The sequence below is a fragment of the Hibiscus syriacus genome, unplaced genomic scaffold, assembly GCF_006381635.1.
Source record: "Hibiscus syriacus cultivar Baekdansim isolate YM2019G1 unplaced genomic scaffold, ASM638163v2 tig00000991_pilon, whole genome shotgun sequence".
In the NCBI taxonomy this organism is placed as follows: domain Eukaryota; kingdom Viridiplantae; phylum Streptophyta; class Magnoliopsida; order Malvales; family Malvaceae; genus Hibiscus; species Hibiscus syriacus.
This window is the reverse complement of record NW_024061840.1, coordinates 329,725-350,576: the sequence shown is the minus strand read 5'-3', so window position 1 is coordinate 350,576 and position 20,852 is coordinate 329,725. Positions and strand designations below refer to the sequence as shown.

General features: G+C 37.0%; 1 protein-coding gene and 1 pseudogene across 1 annotated transcript in view; both read left to right on the top strand.

Moving 5' to 3' along the window:
* Positions 1-3,845: 3,845 nt before the first annotated feature.
* LOC120119194 (histone H2A-like) overlaps positions 3,846-20,852 on the top strand; it is a 27,304-nt gene continuing 10,297 nt past the window's right edge. The window contains exons 1-2 of the mRNA XM_039139057.1: positions 3,846-3,851; positions 6,559-6,564. The gene's annotated coding sequence lies outside the window, so the exon portion shown is untranslated. The remainder of the gene's footprint in view (positions 3,852-6,558; positions 6,565-20,852) is intronic.
* Positions 13,813-20,852, top strand: part of LOC120119174 — a 12,825-nt pseudogene continuing 5,785 nt past the window's right edge.

The window sequence follows — 20,852 nt, the reverse complement described above, 5'->3', positions numbered from 1 at the left end:
AGCATATCGATGCGTGGGTGACACGTCTTCTAATAATAAGAAAACTTAAGAAAAATAAAAATATACGATATACAATAATGCCGACGTCTTTTCACGCCGTTCACTTGAAGAATGCACGAGATGAATCATTTGATTTGGGCAATGGACAAGCTAAACTTTATCCTGCATGGTGAGAGGTCGATAAGGTTAGTATTTATTTTAGATTGAGTTTAAAGGTTTTATGAAATAAGTGCGCAAATGAATGAATTATTACTTATGATTGCAGGTGTTTATCCCTGTTTTGGAACGTAAACATTGGATTCTCGTCGAGCTTCAGCTCCCATCCCTTAAGACAATAGTGTATGACAGCATGATAAATTACATATCATTGGCTGATTTAAGAGATGTTATTAAGGGATGGAGCTCTCATTTGGCTAAATTCTTGGATGCGATCAATTATTGGACTCGTTCTGGAAACAAGAAGCCAAAGAAGCTCAATATTACAGTTATTAGAGACGAGACCGCGCCACAACAAACGAGCGGAGCCAGAGGAGATTGTGGTCCTCTCGTATGCTTGGCGTTGGAGCGTTTGACGACGGGAAGCATCAAGTATCTACCTCCCACCGATAGAGATAAAGCTGCAGTAGGCTTGTGGTTTCGGCATTATATGGCTAAATCGATATATACGAGACGCTGCCTACCTGCATCCGCGTTATAAAAATGTCCATAAACAATTGGTAAGTTTATATACTTATAAATGAAAATGTTTGGTTAATTAACTAGAATTCAATAATTTGCGTAGAAAGTGTTGTTTGAACAAATGTTTGGTTTCTGCAGGTTAATCTCAGAAGTGAACTGCGTGAAATGATGTCGAGCTGCAAAAGTTGATTCAATAGTTTAATTGATTGTTTTTTGATTGTTTAATTGATTTGTAAAAGTTGATTCAATAGTAGATGATCGGAAATAAGAATTATTGCTTATTTTTTGATTGTTTAATTGATTTGTAAAAGATGATTTGTAAAAGTTGATTTGTGTAATTGATGCGAACATAATTCTTATTTGTGCTTGTTTAATTGATTGAAATGTAATGGTTGATTTTGTTGATTTCAATCTGCATTATGTTGAAGGCAAAAATGACTATCGCAATGCGAAATGAAAATCGCAATGCGAAATGAAAATCGCAACGAGAGAATCGCAATGCGAAATGAAAATCGCAATGCGGAAATGAAAATCGCAATGCGTTTATAATTTCGCATTGCGATTATCTCGTTGCGATTTTCATTTCGCATTGCGATTTTCATTTCGCATTGCGATTCTTTCGTTGCGATTTTCATTTCGCATTGCGATTTTCATTTCGCATTGCGATTTTCATTTCGCATTGCGATTTTCATTTCGCATTGCGATTTTAATTTCGCATTGCGATTCTGCCGTTGCGATTTTCATTTCGCATTGCGATTTTCATTTCGCATTGCGATTTTCATTTCGCATTGCGATTTTCATTTCGCATTGCGATTTTCATTTCGCATTGCGATTTTCATTTCGCATTGCGATTTTCATTTCGCATTGCGATTCTGTCGTTGCGATTTTCATTTCGCATTGCGATTTTCATTTCGCATTGCGATTCTCTCGTTGCGATTTTCATTTCCGCATTGCGATTTTCATGTTGGGATTTTCATTTCGCGTTGCGATTGTATTTTCCGTGTTGCGATAGTCAAATGCATGCCTAATAGTGATAACAACTGAATAACAAGAGTTGGTTAAGTCAAAATGGTTGGCCTGAGTCATTAATTCAACTGAAAATGTTAAAAGTTCACACATAAAATCCACATAATACAACGTTTGCATTTAAAAATCACCTAAGTTAACAGTCTCAAAAGGTGAAGCCAATCGTGATTGGGATTTTAAAGATGATTGCCTTTTGCTTGACACCATATGAGCTTTGGATTTTGATGAGGATCCATATTTTGGTAGAGGAAAAGATGATTTTGATGGCACTGGTGATCCACATGTCAACCTTGTATGACCACTTTCCTTGCACCGACTACATGTCGATCTCTTCTTCTCTTCACCCTTAGACGGTATACGATCGTGACTTTTTGGTCGGCCAGGTAGCCTTCTGTCCATGGCTGGTGGCAAAACTGTTTGTAAGTCATCTGGTATGTCCCACTCAGAAGGATGTGGAATAGGGTAGACAATCTCGGCATAAGTCTGTCGATAAACTTCTGTAGTGTAGCAATCCATAGCGTATGCGCTTGAATCATCTTGGTTTAAATGAAGAGCAACTTTTATAACATGGCCACACGGATAACCAGATGTTTGCCATTTCATACAACTACACGTCTTTGCATTTAGATCGACTAGCCCATTTAAGTTATTATCCAGTACTTGAAACAAAGTGTTTGAACATGGTTCAACTCTCCATGACGTTGACTTCACAACACGTTTCGTTATCTTTTTTTCAGTCCATGGTGTAACACGATGTTCCAATGTTCCTGTAAATTTAAATAAACAATACTTAGTAAAATATATAAATATGATAAGTTACGAATTCAAAGAAATAATACCTGCATGGTTTCTTTTCTTGTAGTACCACTGTTGAATAGAGGCTCGAAAAAACTCCATTAACATAGTAATGGGTAATTTCCGGGAATGACGACTTAGAGCGTTGATTGATTCTGCACTATTAGACGTCATGAAACCATATCTTGCTCCAAGTTGATGTACTCTTGACCATCTTTCAAACCCGACATCTTCTAGTGTTTGAGCACACTGAGGCAAAACACGTCTTAAACAATTTATATGCTTATTGAAATCCACTTCCCGATAAGCTTTTACAGCCTTCCAGTATGTCCATTTGTGCTTTTTTATACCAGCAGACCTTGATTTTAGATTTCTATACAAATGAACACCACAAAGTCCATGAAAAGCATCTGGGAAACACCTTCTAACAGCGTTGTCAATTGAGTTTGCCCTATCGGATATGATTGTCAGATTGCTAATAGGACCTATGCAATCCCTAAGATGCCCCATAAACCATGTCCATGAATCAGAGGTTTCAGATTTGCCAACCCCGTAAGCTATTGGCAATATCCCATTGTTAGCATCCATGGCTACTGCTAATAAGTTTACTCCAAGGTATCGACCTTTCAAATGTGCTCCGTCAACTATAATAACTGGGCGCATGCAAGTAATAAACGAACGAATCTACAAAATAATATACACAAGAAATATAATCATTTAAATGTGAAATGCATGTAACTAACAAAAATGAGTCAACAAAATTATATTGATTTACTAACCGTAGCACCAATGGCGATAAACAGCAACTCAAAGCGTCCATCTCTATCTGTTTTGATATGAGTTACCGACCCAGGATTTTTCAGCTTTAAATTGTGACAATAAGCCGGCAGTTGGGCAAACGATGCTTCTGGCGACCCCCTCAACAATTCCAAGGCATAACATTTGGCTCTCCAAGCTTGAGAATATGATATACTAATCTTGAACCGAGCATTCATGTCAGTCATAATTTCATGTCCCCGATATACCCTGCCATTCAAAAACATTAACTCAGCCAGAAAACCACCCAACACCTTTTTGTTTGCCTGTCTATGGTGAGGAAAAACTTGGGTTCTTGAACATGTATGTTTATCAATAAAAGTCCTAACTTGAAACATTTTGCAATCTTTTATTCTCTTTGCAATCATACGCCACGTACAGTTTTTGTCAATCATACACCTTGTTTCGAAACGATCTTTGCTTGATTTGTTAACTTTTAGTTGATAGCCATCTTCCACACATTTCGTATATAAAGCTATCTTCAAGTCTTCCTTTGTATCAAAACAATCATCTTTCTTGATACGAATAACTTTTGTGTAACAATCAACTGCTTTCTTTATCAACTCTTCTTCCGGTATCTGAAGTAATTCTGGCATATTCCAGTTATACGCCCGTGGCATTTTCTTTTCTTCGGGGACTTTTCTTCTTCTTTTTCTTCTTCAGGATTATATGAATTACAGAATAGATGTTCAACATGTTCATTCACAGTCGTAACTTCCTCCTCATTATCATCAACATTACATTCTTCGGCAACGGCTGTTTCATCATCAAAATTCGGGTATTGACCAATATCAATATCATTACACGCATGGTCTGTTTCTTCTTCTGAAACATCATCAAAATCCGTGTATTGACCAATATCAAAGTCCGGATATTGACCAAGACCAAATTTCGAATACTGACTAGTACTCACAATTTTTTCTGTTGGCTCATCATCGTCTAACTGGTCAATACGAAAACCGGAATTTGGTGCTGAAAGTTGATTGGGATTTGGATTAGAGAAAGGTTGTGGGTTTTGAGAAAAACTTAGTTGATTACTACCCGCTACTGACCCAACAATACTACTTCTAGGTTCAACAACATACAATGTAACATCATCTTGTGAACACTAATGTAAGCAATGAATCGTTCAACATCTTCATTGTCGGTTAACAAATAAACTTTACCATTTCTCTGATAAGATAGCCTAAATCCACTTAGGGGCTCTAAATTCAATTTATTTGAAACACGTAGCATTAGAGTTTCATAAGTTAACTTTTGTAAAGACAATTTTAGTTGAAGATTCATGGGTAAAGGCATATATTGTAAAACACCATGAACATTATCCCATGACCCTCCAAAACACAAATCTATCCAAACATGATCAACATTAGATGATTTCATGGTTGTAAATTAATTTACTAAACAGACGAGCTGCGAAACTAAAACCTGTTGCCGGATTGGAAGGATGTCGTTGGATATAGGAACGGATGTCGCCGGAGAGAGTGATAGATGGAGATGGAATGAGTTGCGATTTAGGGATTTAGTTTATGATTTCAGTGTTATATACCCAAAATTTAAGTGTTGTGATTTACAGATTCTCGTTGCGATTTACGGATTATCGTTGCGATTTACAGATTCTCGTTGCGATTTACGGATTATCGTTGCGATTTACGGATACGCGTTGCGATTTACGGATTATCGTTGCGATTTACGGATACGCGTTGCGATTTACGGATACGCATTGCGATTTACGGATACGCGTTGCGATTTACGGATACGCGTTGCGATATACGGATACGCATTGCGATTTACCCATACGCGTTGCGATTTACGGATACACGTTGCGATTTACGGATACGCGTTGCGATTTATGTGTTCGCGTTGCGATTTTCATATTCGCGTTGCGATTATGGAAAATCGCAATGCGAATTTGTACTATCGCATCGCGATTTTCAAGAATCGCGTTGCGATTTTGGAAACTGATTTGCGATTCTGGGGATCGCGTTGCGATTTTTATTTCGCGTTGCGATTTTGTTGGTCATTTTGGCAAATCCAAAAAAAGTTGGTTAAAATCGTATATTATAACTTTTTTTTGGTCACTGAGGCGATTCTCTCTTATTTTAATTTTATACTTTTACTTTTAAGAATTCATGTAATTTAATTTATTAAACGTTTTTATAAATATCATATCGAGTAACTTGTATAAAAAATCATGCAGATATTCTGTCTTTACAAAAATAAATAAACATACAATCATACGCATGGAAAATCACATAATACTAAATCCATACTCGCAACCATATAAAACCATTAAGCAAATTAAAATAAAAGCATTTATAAAATAACATAAAAAAATATTTTCATTAGGAAGCCTCGAGGTTGGCTCATCGCAAGCCATCCTCATAGCTTATATGTATAATATGAGTAAGTTGCACTCACATAGTGCCTCACTAGCTTACCCTATGATCACCTTTATAATCCTCGTACCCGGTTCATTTTGATCATCTCTATTATAATCACGAACTATTTGATCATCGATTTTTAACATATAAACAATTCGCATACATTGGTACTCGTATTATTATAGTAAACTTAAATTTGAATCGAAATTCTAAAAATTCAACTAAGAAACATTTGATACTAATTTCTATCTTGAAACCGAAATCGACCTTATTCAAATTCGCTTTTCAAATCCTTTAACTAATCACTTATTGCAATAATTCCTTAAACTATTTAACTTTTCAAAACAACCCAAATTCAACTTCCGATCATCATTTTCCACTTTTCACTCTATTTCTTAATTAGGACATAACTTTTACAATTTTGTAATTTTACCCCTAACTTTCCAAATTTTTTGAATTAGTCCCTAATAATTGTAAAATCTTTAATTTTGATCCAAAATTCAACATTTTTTAATAGAAAAGATAGGCAAACCCTATTATCTGGTTACAAGCTTAACATAAGGTGGCTCTTGATATCACGGTCAACTCTTGGTCTAATGGCGTCAGGCGCAGACAAGAACGTACGCATATGATAATCTTCGTGAAAATCAAGCTTGGCCATTCCGTCAGCCACCATGTTCTTCACTCGATGGATCCAAAGAAATATAGTATACCAGCACCGAGCATGGAGGTTGTGAATCGCTCGAACCAGCAGAATCGGAGACTGCCCAACTTTAGGGTTAAGGATGAGCTGAATTGCTTGATGGCTGTCGCATTGGACTTGCAAGGATTTAACACCAAAACTCCATGTGGAAGAAAGTCCAAGGTAGATACTTCATAGGTCGGCCATAAGTGGTGTGGAGTTTTCGAGGAACTTATGGAAGCCAAGGAGCCATTCCCCACTATTTGAGCGAAGAACACCCCCAGTAGAATCCAAACTCGTGCTAAGGAGGACAGCAGCATCTACGTTAAGGCAACCAGAAATGTGCATGGGTGGACGCCACATCCTCAATATTTGTTAGCGAGACCGAAAGGGGATATAACTACCATTAAAGTGACGAGCCTAGGAAATGCTCAACCGGGGTGTCTCGTCGATGCTAGGGCCATGTTCATAGAAAACAAATATCAGTCATCCGATAGTTTTGGCGAATGACCAAGATCCACATGTCACTAGGATGGGAGATAAAAGTGTATCTGAAATTCTAAATGAACGAAGTATTTTTATCATAAGACCTCGGTTTATATGTTGACAGAGAATCTCATTGCACCAGGGATATTTTCCTACTTAAAGGAGTTGAGCCCCAAACAAATTGACGGGTAATTTTATCAATATCAGAGCAGACGCTAGAGGGGAGTCGAGCAGTTTGCATAAAATAGGTCGAAATAGCATCAAGGTAGATTTTGCAAGGGTGATACGACCAGCCAAAGAGAGGGTACGAGCCGTCCAACCATTTAGTTTAGCCCTCATCTTATCAAGAATAAAATCGTAGTTGGAGCAGCGAAGACGGCCATGAATGACAGGCACCCCAAGTAATTCCCTAAAGATGTGACCTGCTGGTAGCCCAGAAAATTGCAGATTGAGGTTTGAATGTCCACCTCTGTATTAAGGGAGAAATAAATGGTTGTTTTCTGCTTACTGACTCTATGTCCGGAATAATGACCAAACTCATCTAAAATTGAATTAATGAGGTGTGCGTGAGCAACATTAGCTTTAGCGTAAAGGATGAGATCATCAGCCAAAAATAAGTGGGACAACATAATGCCATTATGAGCTAAAAGAAACGGCTTCCAAGATCCCATGGAAACATACTGCCTTATACTCTGTCCGAGCTTCTTCATTACAAGCATAAAGATATATGGGGAAAGAGGGTCCCCATGACGAATGCCTCGCTCATGAAGGAAAGGAGGGATGAGAGTACCATTCCATTGAATCTGCATCGAAGACGAGGAAATGCACTTCATTATATGAGTTGGATGAACCAAGGAGGGAACCCATTGTTAGAGAGGGTCTCACAAATGAATTCCCATTTTCAAAAGCTTTCTCTAAGTCAACCTTTATCGCCATCCATCCCTGCACTGACTTTTTTCAATGCATGGAGTGAACAATTTCCTGGTTGAGGATAATGTTCTCGGTGTTAGATCTCCCCGGAATGAAACTGGTTTGGGTGGGGTGGATGAGAAAGGGCATGATAGGTTTCAATCTTCGAACAATGATTTTTGTTAACAGCTTGTAGAGCATCAAACATAGGCTGATTGGGCGAAAATCTGCCATAGATTGGGGGATGTCAATTTTAGGGATGAGAACAATAGTGGTTCTGTTTAGAGCAAGCTCAACCGGACTCCTAGAAAAGACACTGTGAACCATGCGACAGACATCAGAACTAGCAATGTGCCAATTCTTTTGAAAGAACTCAACATGAAAGCCATCCGGACCAAGGGCCTTCAAGGGGGCCATGTCAAAGAGAGAGGAAAAAGGAAACTATATCCTTCCGGATTGGCATACAAATTTCGAAAATAAATAATTGCTTCGGCTTGTAGTCTTTCATCATCAAAACACCATTCATTATCAGAAATTTTGAGGGCAGATATATGATTCCTAACCTTTCGTCGGTAGCGTTTTGATGGAAGTACTTGGTGTTTCTATCACCCCAAGTGATCCAGTCAGTTCGGGACTTTTGTTTCCACAGCAGTTTTTCTTGGTCAAGAATTAACTCTAACTCGGTGAGAATAAAAGATTCAAGGGAAACAAGATGGGCCGAGTGTCTATGTTGTAGAGCCTTTTGCACCCCTTTAGGCGAGCTATGGCAATTCGTTTTCTGACTCCAACATAACCGTAAACATACCTATTCCAAGTATCAGCAGTTGTAGTAAAGTTGGAAATTGCTTTAGATATAGTCGGGGCTGCCTTCCATCATCTCAAAATCCTCATGGGATAGCCACCCAGAGAAGTATTTGAAGTGATGGTGAGGTGAAGCCTTTGAGTTCTGAATCTTACAGAGGAGGATAGGTCGATGGTCAGACCGGATACAGAGAAGATGATGGACAAAGGCATCAGGGAAATTCTCGTCGAAATAAGTTACCAAGCACACAATCCATGTGAGTACAAGCATGTCCTCTATTCCAGGTAAAATCAGGGCCTTGAAACCCCATGTCTCGGAGACCAGTAGAACAAACAAGACGTTGAAAGTCTTTGCTAGGAGTAGTGGAAGAAACACATCCCTTACGATTAGCAGAGGACAAAGTGGCATTAAAGTCTCCGAGCAAGAAACATGGGGAGCAGATGGTGGACGCTAAGTTGTCCAGATGATGCCAGAGAGTTTTCCTTTTGGAAGCAGAGGGACTGGAATAGACAAGCGTTGCCAGAAAAATAGAGTTACTGTTGATGAGCCAGATTCAAAGATGGAAAAATTGGAAGTGGTTGGCGATGATCTCAACTTGGACAGTATCATACCAACAAAGCCATATTCCTCCAGAAAAACCCATGGATTCGATTCGATGCCAATTTGGAAAACCCATAGAAGAAATGACGGAATCAACTTTGCGATCGCTAATACGAGGCTCGAGTAAATGACAATGTCAGGCTTAAAATCGCGAAGAAGACATTTTGCAGTGGAGATAAATCTGGGGTTTCCACAACCCTGTACGTTCCAAACAAAGAATTTTATCATCAGGAATAAAACAAAGGGAGTGGGAGTACCAAATTAGTCGACCAACATGGCCATTCTGCCATCTACGGGTAAACTGAATGAGGCTTTGTTCGAAGCTCTTTGGAACACCACTATTGTTTCCTGATTCGTTTGGTCATGCGCACGGTTCTCCACGCTAGAGGGAGGAGCATTTGTGTGGTCATCCGGTGATTCGCTTGACTTAACCTGGGCATGGAGATTTGAGGTAGCAACCGGACCAGTCACAACATTAAGGTCAGCATTTTCATGTAGTTGGATTACGGTATGCTTCACGGGTTGAGGGAGGTGCTCGACTTTGGCAAAGTACTGGGCATGGATTGGTACGATTGGATTCGGGGCCGGCGAATGGAACTCAGGACCTGTTTTGATGAGGACGGCGAGAGTTGGACTGAGAAGGGCTTATGGGGCAAAACCCCCCACTTTCGGCTCTGCGATCCTAGAAGAGGTTGGGGCCTTTCCTTTCTAGGGATTATCCACTCTTGTATTAGCAACGGAAGTTGAGCGAATAGGCGGATCAACAGAGGATAGGACATGATTGTCAGCGGGGGGATTCTTCATCATTATAACTCAGGCTGGGATTAGTCTCAGGCGTAGTTTTCGGCTTCTGGGTTAGAAGTAACATTAGCAGGCTTCCCCGAAGTGGCGGGGTCTGGCGGCGAATTTGTAGAGGGGCAAAAGTTCTTGACGTGGTCGTACTTCCCACACTCGAAACACACAGTAGGGAACGCCTCATACTCCACAAGTTGGAGTCGATTGTTGATCAAGATTTTCGACACTAAGTGCTTCAACAAATCCAATGTGACAGCCATTCTGGCAAAACGGCCGTAGGTTTAATAGTCGAGTTTAAGAACGGAGTCGACACATTCCCCTATCTCAATAATCAGACTTCGCTTGTAGAGGGTAGCCGGTAAACCATGAAGGCGAACCCAAGCAATGATCTTCTTAGGGTGCAGTTGTGAGGTCGAGAAATCTGCAGACCAAGGCTCTACGATTAGGTAATGGCCAAAAATCATCAAGAGGCCGACTGCAAGTGCCATCAAATAATCTAAGTGGGTTCGAAAGGTGATCAAGAAATAATCATTCTCAATGTTCATAACCCGTACTGGTTGAGCCGGATTCCAAAGGTCGTAGATTTTGTTTCTAAGAGTCGTGTATCCGATCCTCCTTCCAAGAAGCTTGATAACAACAGTTTGTGCGAAGCTTTTTTCAACCAAGTCTTGTATAATTCAATTTCATCCTCATCTACAATGAGTTCGATTTGATCAGGGTCAGGCAAATTATCACCCATCGGCGTATCCTTGTCAGAAGGTGGTTGCTTGTCTAGATTTGGTTGCTTATTGCCATTACGGTTATGGCCAGAATTCTCAGCAATGGTACTTTAGGGTTACCTGGAACGTGGAAATTTGCATGTGAAACTGGGGCTGCTGACCACGATTACCATCTTCTTCCATCGAGGAGGGGGAAGCATCAGGCGGTTTATCGCAAACACGCTAGGGCTTTTTGACAGAACGGCCATCTTCCGAGGAGGCCTTGGGGGAAGCAGGTGAGGCGGCGGGGGTTTCCGAGAAAGTGGGAGCAGTCATTATAAAAACCCTATATCAATACTCACAACAACCCAAACTTCAACATTTCATCATTATAATAATAAACTTCAGCATAGGACCTTAATTTCTCAAAATTTGTCCATAGATCCCAATATTTTCCATAATTTTAGTCGTAGAATAAATTCTTATAGAATTTCATCTATTTTTTTTTTTATAATCAAGGATCCATATTCGTATATATTAACGTTCAGGTTGTTGCTTCTATTGTTGCAGCTTCATGTAACGTCGCTAAGCATTCAAGAGCCTGGTTTAATTCGAATCATCATGTCAAGTATTGGCTGTCTATTCAGAATGCTAAAAGTATAAGCAAGCAGGACAAGTAAAAAGACCCAGTAGTGAGCCTCCTCCTCATTCGGTATATATACACCCATGATTGATAGTGGATCAACTAGCTTATCATTTAATATAAAAAGACCATATAAGTAGTTGAGAGCAAGTGGCACATCCTTCATATTCCATGATATCTCATATTTTACTCGTCCCAACACAACAGTAAAAGGTCTAGCAGCATCCATTTCAAATCTACAATGCATTTTACTCTTCAAGTTTGCAAACAATAATTAGACAAGAGTGATCCTAGCACATCTTACGATAATACAAAAAATCAGAATGCTTTATGCCTAACAAAGAGACGCTAAAACCATCACCACAAATCAATGATGCTAAAAATAGTATGATGGAGTAAGATGTTCGAATAAGTGAAAATATAGAAAAGAAAAATAAATAAAAAAACCCAAAGAGCAACTAATAATATTTCTTTTAATTTTGAACACATCAGCCAATGCATGTCAACCATTTATCAGGGTCAAGCATAATGTGATTATAAAAGTTAAAAAAAAAACATTTCAACACAATCCCATATCATTCATAAGCAAAACACAATTTTCCACGCATAAACCTTAATGGCCGAACCTTTCATATTCCTTTATACTTGATTTTAATCAACTTTTAAGCTTGATCTCATTACCACAACACTTTCTATAACATGAATAACCCTTAAAACACAAGAAATCAACATCTCATTTATCAACTCAAGATGAACTTGAACATAAACCCTAGTGACATTCCTATCAAAACGTAGAAAATTAAATGTAGAACATTTTTCCTAACTAAACCGAAGTCGAAATCTTAGAAAATAACTCAAAAAATCAAAATGATTTTGCTCTTAATGAACTACAACTTTGTCATTACATGACATCATCCATGACATCACCTTATATGTAAAAAAAATCCAAATCTTGCCTTTCCAAGTTTGCCGTTCCCAATTTATAAAATTCAATTTAGTTCCTAAATTCCAATGTTTCACTAGAACAAGGTAATTCCTTTAAATCTGAGATCCACTTCGAACTCTTCACATTGAAAATACTAAACAACATTTCTAACCTCATACTACCATCCTTCCAATTTTTGTAAATTTTTTATTCAAGCTGGATATCCGATTATTTTACCGAACTTTACCAATTAATATTTTTTCTACAAATTCCAAATAAAAAATCTGACAGGTACAAAAATCATTCTTTTAAGGTGAACTATCCATTTATGGGACCAAAATATATAACTTTTCAAAATTATACTTTAGTCATCAAACTTTTAAAATTTATATTTTGACCACTTGTTAAAAGTTTTGGGGTATTACATTTGATGTTGTGTTGTCACTTGCCTACATGATGTATGTATATTCACACAATTTTAGATAACACGACCTCAAGTTTTTAACATACTCACTTTATAATCTAATTTTTTTCTCTCAATTTTCTTGTGTCGTCTTCTTTTCTTTTTTTGGTTTTTGTTTAGTTGGCGGCGGCTCCAATCTTAATATTGGTTACTGACCACCGGTGATTATTATTTTTCTTATTCTTTTTCATATTATGTTTTTTATTTTTTCTTGAGTTCTTTCACTTTTAAATAAGAATCTTTGTCCTTGTGGCAGGTTTTTCTATGCTCTTATGACACATTCCTTATGGTTTTCGGTAAGTTTTTCGCATACTTATACGGTCGTGTTGGTGCTTCCATAAAGATCCTCACGACATTTTTTTTCTGATTAACTTGTCGGTAGTAACGTATTGTCAGATTACTCTTTTGTAAATGGTCGTTTGACGATATAATCATAATTATGTAGCGAAGTAGTCTACCAAATTGTTTGGTTCACTCACAACTCCTTTATTACATCGTAAAGCGTCTCGTTCGACAGAGACAAGGATTTTTATGAAGGTTACTGGATTGTTTTGATGTTTGGAAGGTTTCATTCTATTAATATATTTGAGTTTAGTATTTTAATTTTATGTATGAGTTTTAGGAGACTATTTTCCTTAATTTTTTCTTTAGATGCGTTATAATTTTGATTCATATATTTTTATTAATGAAATTCAGTTACTGTTGTTAAAAGATACTCACTTTATATGTATTATAAGATTTACACTCGATGCACAAATTGTCGTTGGGTCATCAAAGTCAGGTATCTAAGTGAAATGTTTGATTGTCGAGGGTGACATATAATCTATAATATAAATTTTATTTATTTATATTTTAAATAATACTAATTTATATTTCTTCAATATATGTTTATGTTCATTGTAGTAGTATTTTAAAAATTAATCTTTAAGTGGTTAATTTAATAATTATTTCTTTAAAATGATCTATTCAGGTAAGAATTCCTGGGCTAGAATGGTTCAATTTCAAAGTGGACTCAGTAACCTCGGATTCACATCTTTCGCATCTCTGGTGCCTTTGGCAAGCAAACTCCGCCACTGAAAACCGAATTCTCATCAAAGCTCTATCTCTGTAATCCATGGTTGAAACCCAAAAGAAAAATGTAAAGTTATACAACAAACTACTCAAAATTATAAACCAGAAGAAACGAAATAGGAAAACTTCTTAACATTGTTTATTTTCTAAGTGTTGAATTACACAAGACTAAAAAGGAATATTATAGCTTGAATTACAGCTGTAAACAACTCAAATGAATCAGTTGTAACTAACTCAACAAAATGGAAATAACTCCAACTGCTCAACTGTATGTGTACATCATGTACCATGCACACACTTACACAACAACATTCACTAATCCTTAACATTGCCCTTGCAAGCTGATCTTCAGAAATCATAACCTTCAACATTCTGTCAGTGCCTTCAACCTCAAATATGGCTTTAACATTCAGCTGATTTGCTTTTAAGTTGCACTACTAGCAAACGTTGCCTATGCTTAAAAAATAAGGGTGTCGATAAAGGCTTGGTTAGCACATTAGCAACTTGCTCAACTGCGAGAACTTCATGCACTTGTAGTTGCCCCATAGCTACCATTTTCCGAACAAAAAACAAATCTAACTCGACATGCTTGAATTTAGAGTGAAGTACAGGGTTAGCACAAATTGCAACCACACTCGTATTGTCACATTTTAACATAGCATTGCCATGTGAAACTACGTACAAATCCCCCAACAGTGATCAAAGCCACACCATCTCAGCAGCCGCACACGCCACACTCATATACTCGGGCCTCAGCAGTTGATCGTGCAACAACTTGTTACTTTCGAGAGCTCCACGATACCAAATTTCCATAAAATATATACAAAAACCGAGGTTGACCACCTATCATCAACCGACCCCCAATTTACATCCGCAAATCTCGTAAAAGCCATCCTAAGGGAAGAAGTAAACCGTAAACCAAAGTCAATTTTACCTTGTAGGTAATAGAGAATACGCTTGACCGCCTAAAAATGAACATCAAATGGTGCTTGCATAAACTGACACGCCCTGTTTACAACAAATGCCACATCAGGCTGAGTAATCATGATGTATTGCAGAGCACCTACGATACTTCTGTATTGTGTGACATCCTCAAGTGGAGTCCATTCCTTAGAGACAACTTAATATTGGAGACCATGGGGTAGGAAGACTCTTTATTTCACCAAAACCATGCTTTTGTAAGAGATCCTGGATGTACTTCTATTGACTTAAAACAATGCCACCACCTTCAAAACACACTTCCACTCCTAAGAAAAAACTGTAAGGGGCCAAGATCTTTTAATGAAAACTGAATATTTAGCTTGTCTATAACTCGTTGAACAACAACCTCACTATCTCCTGTTAAAATAATATTATCAACATACACCAACAAATATATCAAACTATACGAGGTCTTTTGAACATAAAGCGAAGTATCTGACTTGGCTAAACAGAAACCTTCAGACTCTAAGTATCACTTCAACCGTTCAAACTAGGCTCTCGGCACTTGTTTGAGACCGTAAATCGTCTTATGTAGCTTGCATACCAGAGTACCATTACCTTGCTCATACCATGGTGGTTGAGTCATATACACCTCTTTAGTAAACAATCCATTTAAAAAGCATTATTAATGTCAATTTGTCTCAGCTTCCACCCTCGTGTCAAGGCTAAAGAAATAATTACCCTAATCGTTGCAAACTTGACCACTGGGATGAAAACTTCATCAAAATCAATTCTTGGCTACTGAAGAAATCCTTTCGCCACCAAACGTGCCTAGCTATCGAGCCATCAACATTTTTCTTGATTCGAAAAATACACTTACAACTAATCATTTTTCTATCCTTTGGAAGAGGAACTAACGTTCAAGTACCATTCCTTACCAGGGCATCAAACTCAGCTTGTGCAACCTCTTTCCAATGAGGACTCATAAACGCCTCTGTGATGTTTATTGGTTCTCGATCAGAGCTTGCAACGTTGTAAATTTTTGGCTACCAAATTCCATGCTTGCTTCTAGTCATCATAGGGTGAAAGTTAGAACCTACATCTGATATACCACAACCCACATTTAGTTGATTGTATTGAACCCCATCATGTGACACCAACACATCAGAGAGATCATCTCATTCTTAATCGTTGGCACCACTTGTGAAGAAACAACCTTAGCTGAACCATTGGACAAATTTGGCAACGCACTACCCGATACAATTTGCTGCTCATTTTCATGCAACCTGCTGCCAATCATATTTTCTATTTAACTAATAGATACATTGTCATCCTGACCCCTTTACGTACTTCATCTGAGCTACCCTACTAAATTCATTATTCGTATTTAACTTGGTGTAACTCCTCAAGTTGACCAATCATTTCATTTCCAACACCCCCATGTTTCTAGAAGGACTTATCGTAGTATGAACAATAGGCAATTGTCCAGTCAAAATAAGCTTCTCGTCATGGCACTTACGCAAAGGTTGGCAATTATTATAAGGAAAAACCTTCTCATCAAAAATCACATGGCGAGACACAAAAACTCTACCATCACCATCTAAGCATTTATATCCATGATGTGAAGTGCTATAGCCGAGAAATACACAATGTTTAGACCGAAACTCCAACTAATGTTATTAAACGATCGTAAGAGAGGAAAACATGCATAACCGAACACCCGCATACCCGAGTAGTCAGGAGTTTTTTGATAGAGAACCTTAAATAAAGATTTTCCTGATACAGTCTCGGTTGGTAGGCGATTAATGATATATATTATCATAGTGAATGCATGACTCCAAAACTTTATTAGTAATGATACTTGAGCCATTATAGCTAACCCTATTTCAATAATATATCAATGCTTGCACTCAACCTTCCCATTTTGCTCCGATGTGCTTGGATAAGAAATTTGATATTGAACCCTATTAGTCAAAAATCAACTTTTTAGAGCTTGGTATTCACCACTACCATCACTCTGTAAGGCCTTAATCTTTTTCCCAAACTGAACTTCAACCAATTTAAACATATTAAGAAAAAATTAACTAACTTCAGACTTTTTTTAATCAAATACACCTAGGTATGTCTGCTAAACACATCAATAAATGAAACATAATACGAATAACCATCAGTTGAGATCACAGGCGCAAGCCCCCACATATCTGAGACAACTAATTAAAAGGTTTCCTTATATTCAGTCAAATATTTACAGAATAAAAGCTTATGAGCCTTGCCTTGTAAACATGTAGAGCACACATTATCCAACTTGCTCTCAATAGAAGAAACATTACAAGATTTCATAACATCCTTGACAACTTCCACACAAGAATGACCTAAATGTCTATGCCACAATTCCAAATAATTTGAAGACTTTGACACATTATTCACTGCATAACTCGACTCCTTCTCTTCATACGACAACAGCTGGTACAACCCTTCATGTGCGAGCCTCCCTTTTAGTAGAACGGTCCGAGTCTGTATATCCTTCACAAGGCATTCAAACGGGTGAAACTTAATAAACACATTATTATCGCGAGTGAACTGAGACACCGATAATAATTTATTCTTAATATACAGAACATGAAGCATGTTTTGCAATATCAAAGGTTTGAGACTATAAGATAAATAACCTTGACCAACATGATCAATCTTAACACCTTCACCATTTACCATCAAAAGAGTGTTATTATCTTTATATACCATACCAGAATTAAAAGACACAATGTCATTTGACACATGGTGAGTAGTACTCGTTTCTGGATACCACAACGCATTGGAGTGTTTTGGTGCACTATGAACTGCTTAAATACTCGACATAGTAGACGTAAAGTTTGTACGTGAGGTGTAAACAAATAAGTCTTGACCCTATGTTGATGAAGCATGAGTTACATGGTCCCCATAAATAATGCACATCATCTGGTTTGAAGAATAGGGCAATCCTTGACGGGTTGACGTATACGACCCAACATGCATAGAGTTTGATAGATATTGATTGAAGATATGAGTAGCCAACATGTGATTATATGCATGCCCATTCACAGTGACAATTTGTTCAGTTGGCTTATTACAATGTTCAGCAAAATGATCATCACTGGAAACTCTAGTGAAATCCCTATCAAACCGAAGATAGCACCTCAGAACAATGTGTCCAAACTTTCCACATAACTGACATTGTAGTCGGTTCGAATTATTAAACCTCCCTCTTCCTCGATCACGATAGCCTCCTTGTTACCCTCTCATGGGATAAAATTGCTTCTCAGCCAAATATGTTCCAGTAACAACCTGATCTTTCGATCCATTCTCATCTCTTGATCGAATGACCATATTCACAGTAATACCATCATTAAGAAAAGTTTTCTGCCTTGCCTCATAATCCAAGCGTATCTCAGTGAGATTATCCAACGACACTACCTCACGAGATGCTATAGCTATGATGGACTCGAATTTCATCGTCAACCCAGCGAGAATTACACTTACTAGCTCTTGTTTAGAAACCACATACCCAAAAGCTTTCAACAAGTCACAAATTGTCTTGACTTTAGCCAGGTAATCACTCACAGTTAAACCAGCTTTCCTATAAGAGTGCAAGCTATGTCGTAGAGAAAAAATCTTGGTACTAAAATGTAACACCCCAACCCGTATCTGACCCGAATCTGAGTTTGAGGTTTCACATCAACTTTCAAAACCTTTACTTGTGCAAAATAACGAAAATTTCCCATTAAAAAGAAAACTTCATATTATTTCAAAAATAAAAAGTTTCAAACTTATCAGAGCATATACAATTCAATTTGTTTATCTTATATGCCAACTACGTTTCACATAACAAATACATAAAAGACTTTTATGATATGATATCTGAAAAGGAGAAGTTGATATGTCTTGCTCCTCTTCGCTCCATAATTTTCTCGAAACATACGTGTGAAACATTCACACGCTAAGTCTATGACGTAGTGAGACATAAATAAACTTACTATATCATGTCATTACTACATGCACACTTCATGTAATCATAATAAACTATAGAACACATTATGCATCAAAACATAAATACATACATATACATATACATATACATATCATTTCATTATCCTTATTATTATTCTTAGTATTATTATTAATTTCTTTTATCATATGACCCTTTACTTACTATATATACACATCATATAACATATATATCACTGTACAAAGAAACAAACATATCATCATACCAAGTTTATTTATATTATCTCATTATTAGCCCATGTATACATGTGAGAACTAAAGATATGTGAGTACATTGAGGTTGTACACATATGATGTCGCCACAGCTCATATAATTCCCACTAGGGACGCACAAGATTTGTCCCGAATGACCACTATATCCCAAAGGACATAGGTAACCCTCGACTCTTGGCATGCCAATTATACCTCTAGCTCTCATGACACATAACATGGGCATTTCATTTATGTTTATCTCATATTGACACATTCATATCACATATCTCTTATCACATGCCTTAACTCTTGTATCACATAGCTCGTGTCATTTCTTATGAAATCACTTATATCATGTAGCACATATAACTCATATACTTTCTTATATGTTCATATAGATCATATCATATGGCTCATATCTTTTCATATGGTTTATATATTTTTTCTCTTATCTTCACATAATTCATATACATGTAATACATATCAGGCATGTTCACACAAATCATGTGACATATGCAATAACCTACACTCATATCAAACATATGCTCATGTTCATAACTTCATGCATACTACTATAGGAAATAGACTCGCTGTAAGTCCTATTTTCATTAAACACCATATACTACTAGTATGCACTCACTTGGCCTCACTAGTCAATATTGATCTCTTACTTCTTCCTTGCTTGATCTTATCTCGTTGATTCATCTAATACTCACTTCTGATCAATATCTATACAATCAAACATTTGATATGCATATAAGAATTCTAACTGTTATAATTTGATCATTAATAACTCAAGCTAAGCGAAATACTTAATACAACTTCCACTTTGAGTAGTATCAGTACCCCCATGTAACATCTCAAACATGGGTTAGTGACCAAATTGTGAGTTTTTAAAATTTAGCGACTAAATTAGATAAATGAAAAAGTTTAAAGACTTAATTGAAATATTTTGTGTAGGATGAATATCAAAAAAATTTAGCAAGGAAATGAATTAAAAATTTTAGCCATGGGATTTTATAACACATGGAAAAGGGGTTTATGAGATTTTATATCAAGATATTTCTCTACTCTTCATCCTTCTCTCTTTTTTCTTCTCTGTGAGCTGCTAGCTAAGGTAAAAACTCCTTTAGTTGAATAATTCTTTTAAATTAGACATGCTTTAGATTCTTAAAAGGTTAGGAAAACTCAAGAAATGTTTAAAGTAGTTTAAAATCCAAAGAATAACAAGTTATGGAGGATTGAAGGTATATAGTTTTTAAGTGAAAATATGAATAAGAGGACTTAAATGAATTGAGAAGCTGAATTTGACTTGTCATAGGTTTGAATAAGAAGTAATAAGTGTTAGAATTAAATTTGGATTATATGGAAAACTTAGTAGAATTCTTAGTTTCAAGAATTGGAATAAGATGATGAAGTTTATAAGGTGTTAAGATGATAAAAGAAAGTTAAAATGATTGTAGTTAAGGTTGGTGGAATGAAAGGAGATTTAAAGGTGAAAATTAAGGAAAAGGTTGATGATTCTCGGGTAAAAGAAGTATGTTCTGGGAAAGGGATATCGGTACCAGATGAATAGGTACCGATACTACACAGCTAGGATATGCTAATATATTGTGTAGGTATCGGTACTGTATGAACAAATATCGATACCATAAGACCATTTTAGGCAATATCTTCATGAGGTAGCAATACCGAAAAGGGATAGTACATAGGTATCGATACCAGAAGGCAAGTATCGATACCTGGAAACATCAAATCGAATTTGGGTACCGATACCCAAGTATGGTATCAATATCATTATAAAGGAAGTATCAGTACTGTACATTGGGGTACCGATACTACTTAATTAGAAAATGAGAATTATGGTCGTTTAAGTTATTAAGATTGAGTTATATGTTTAGGCTTCTGATAATTGTCTTGGAAAT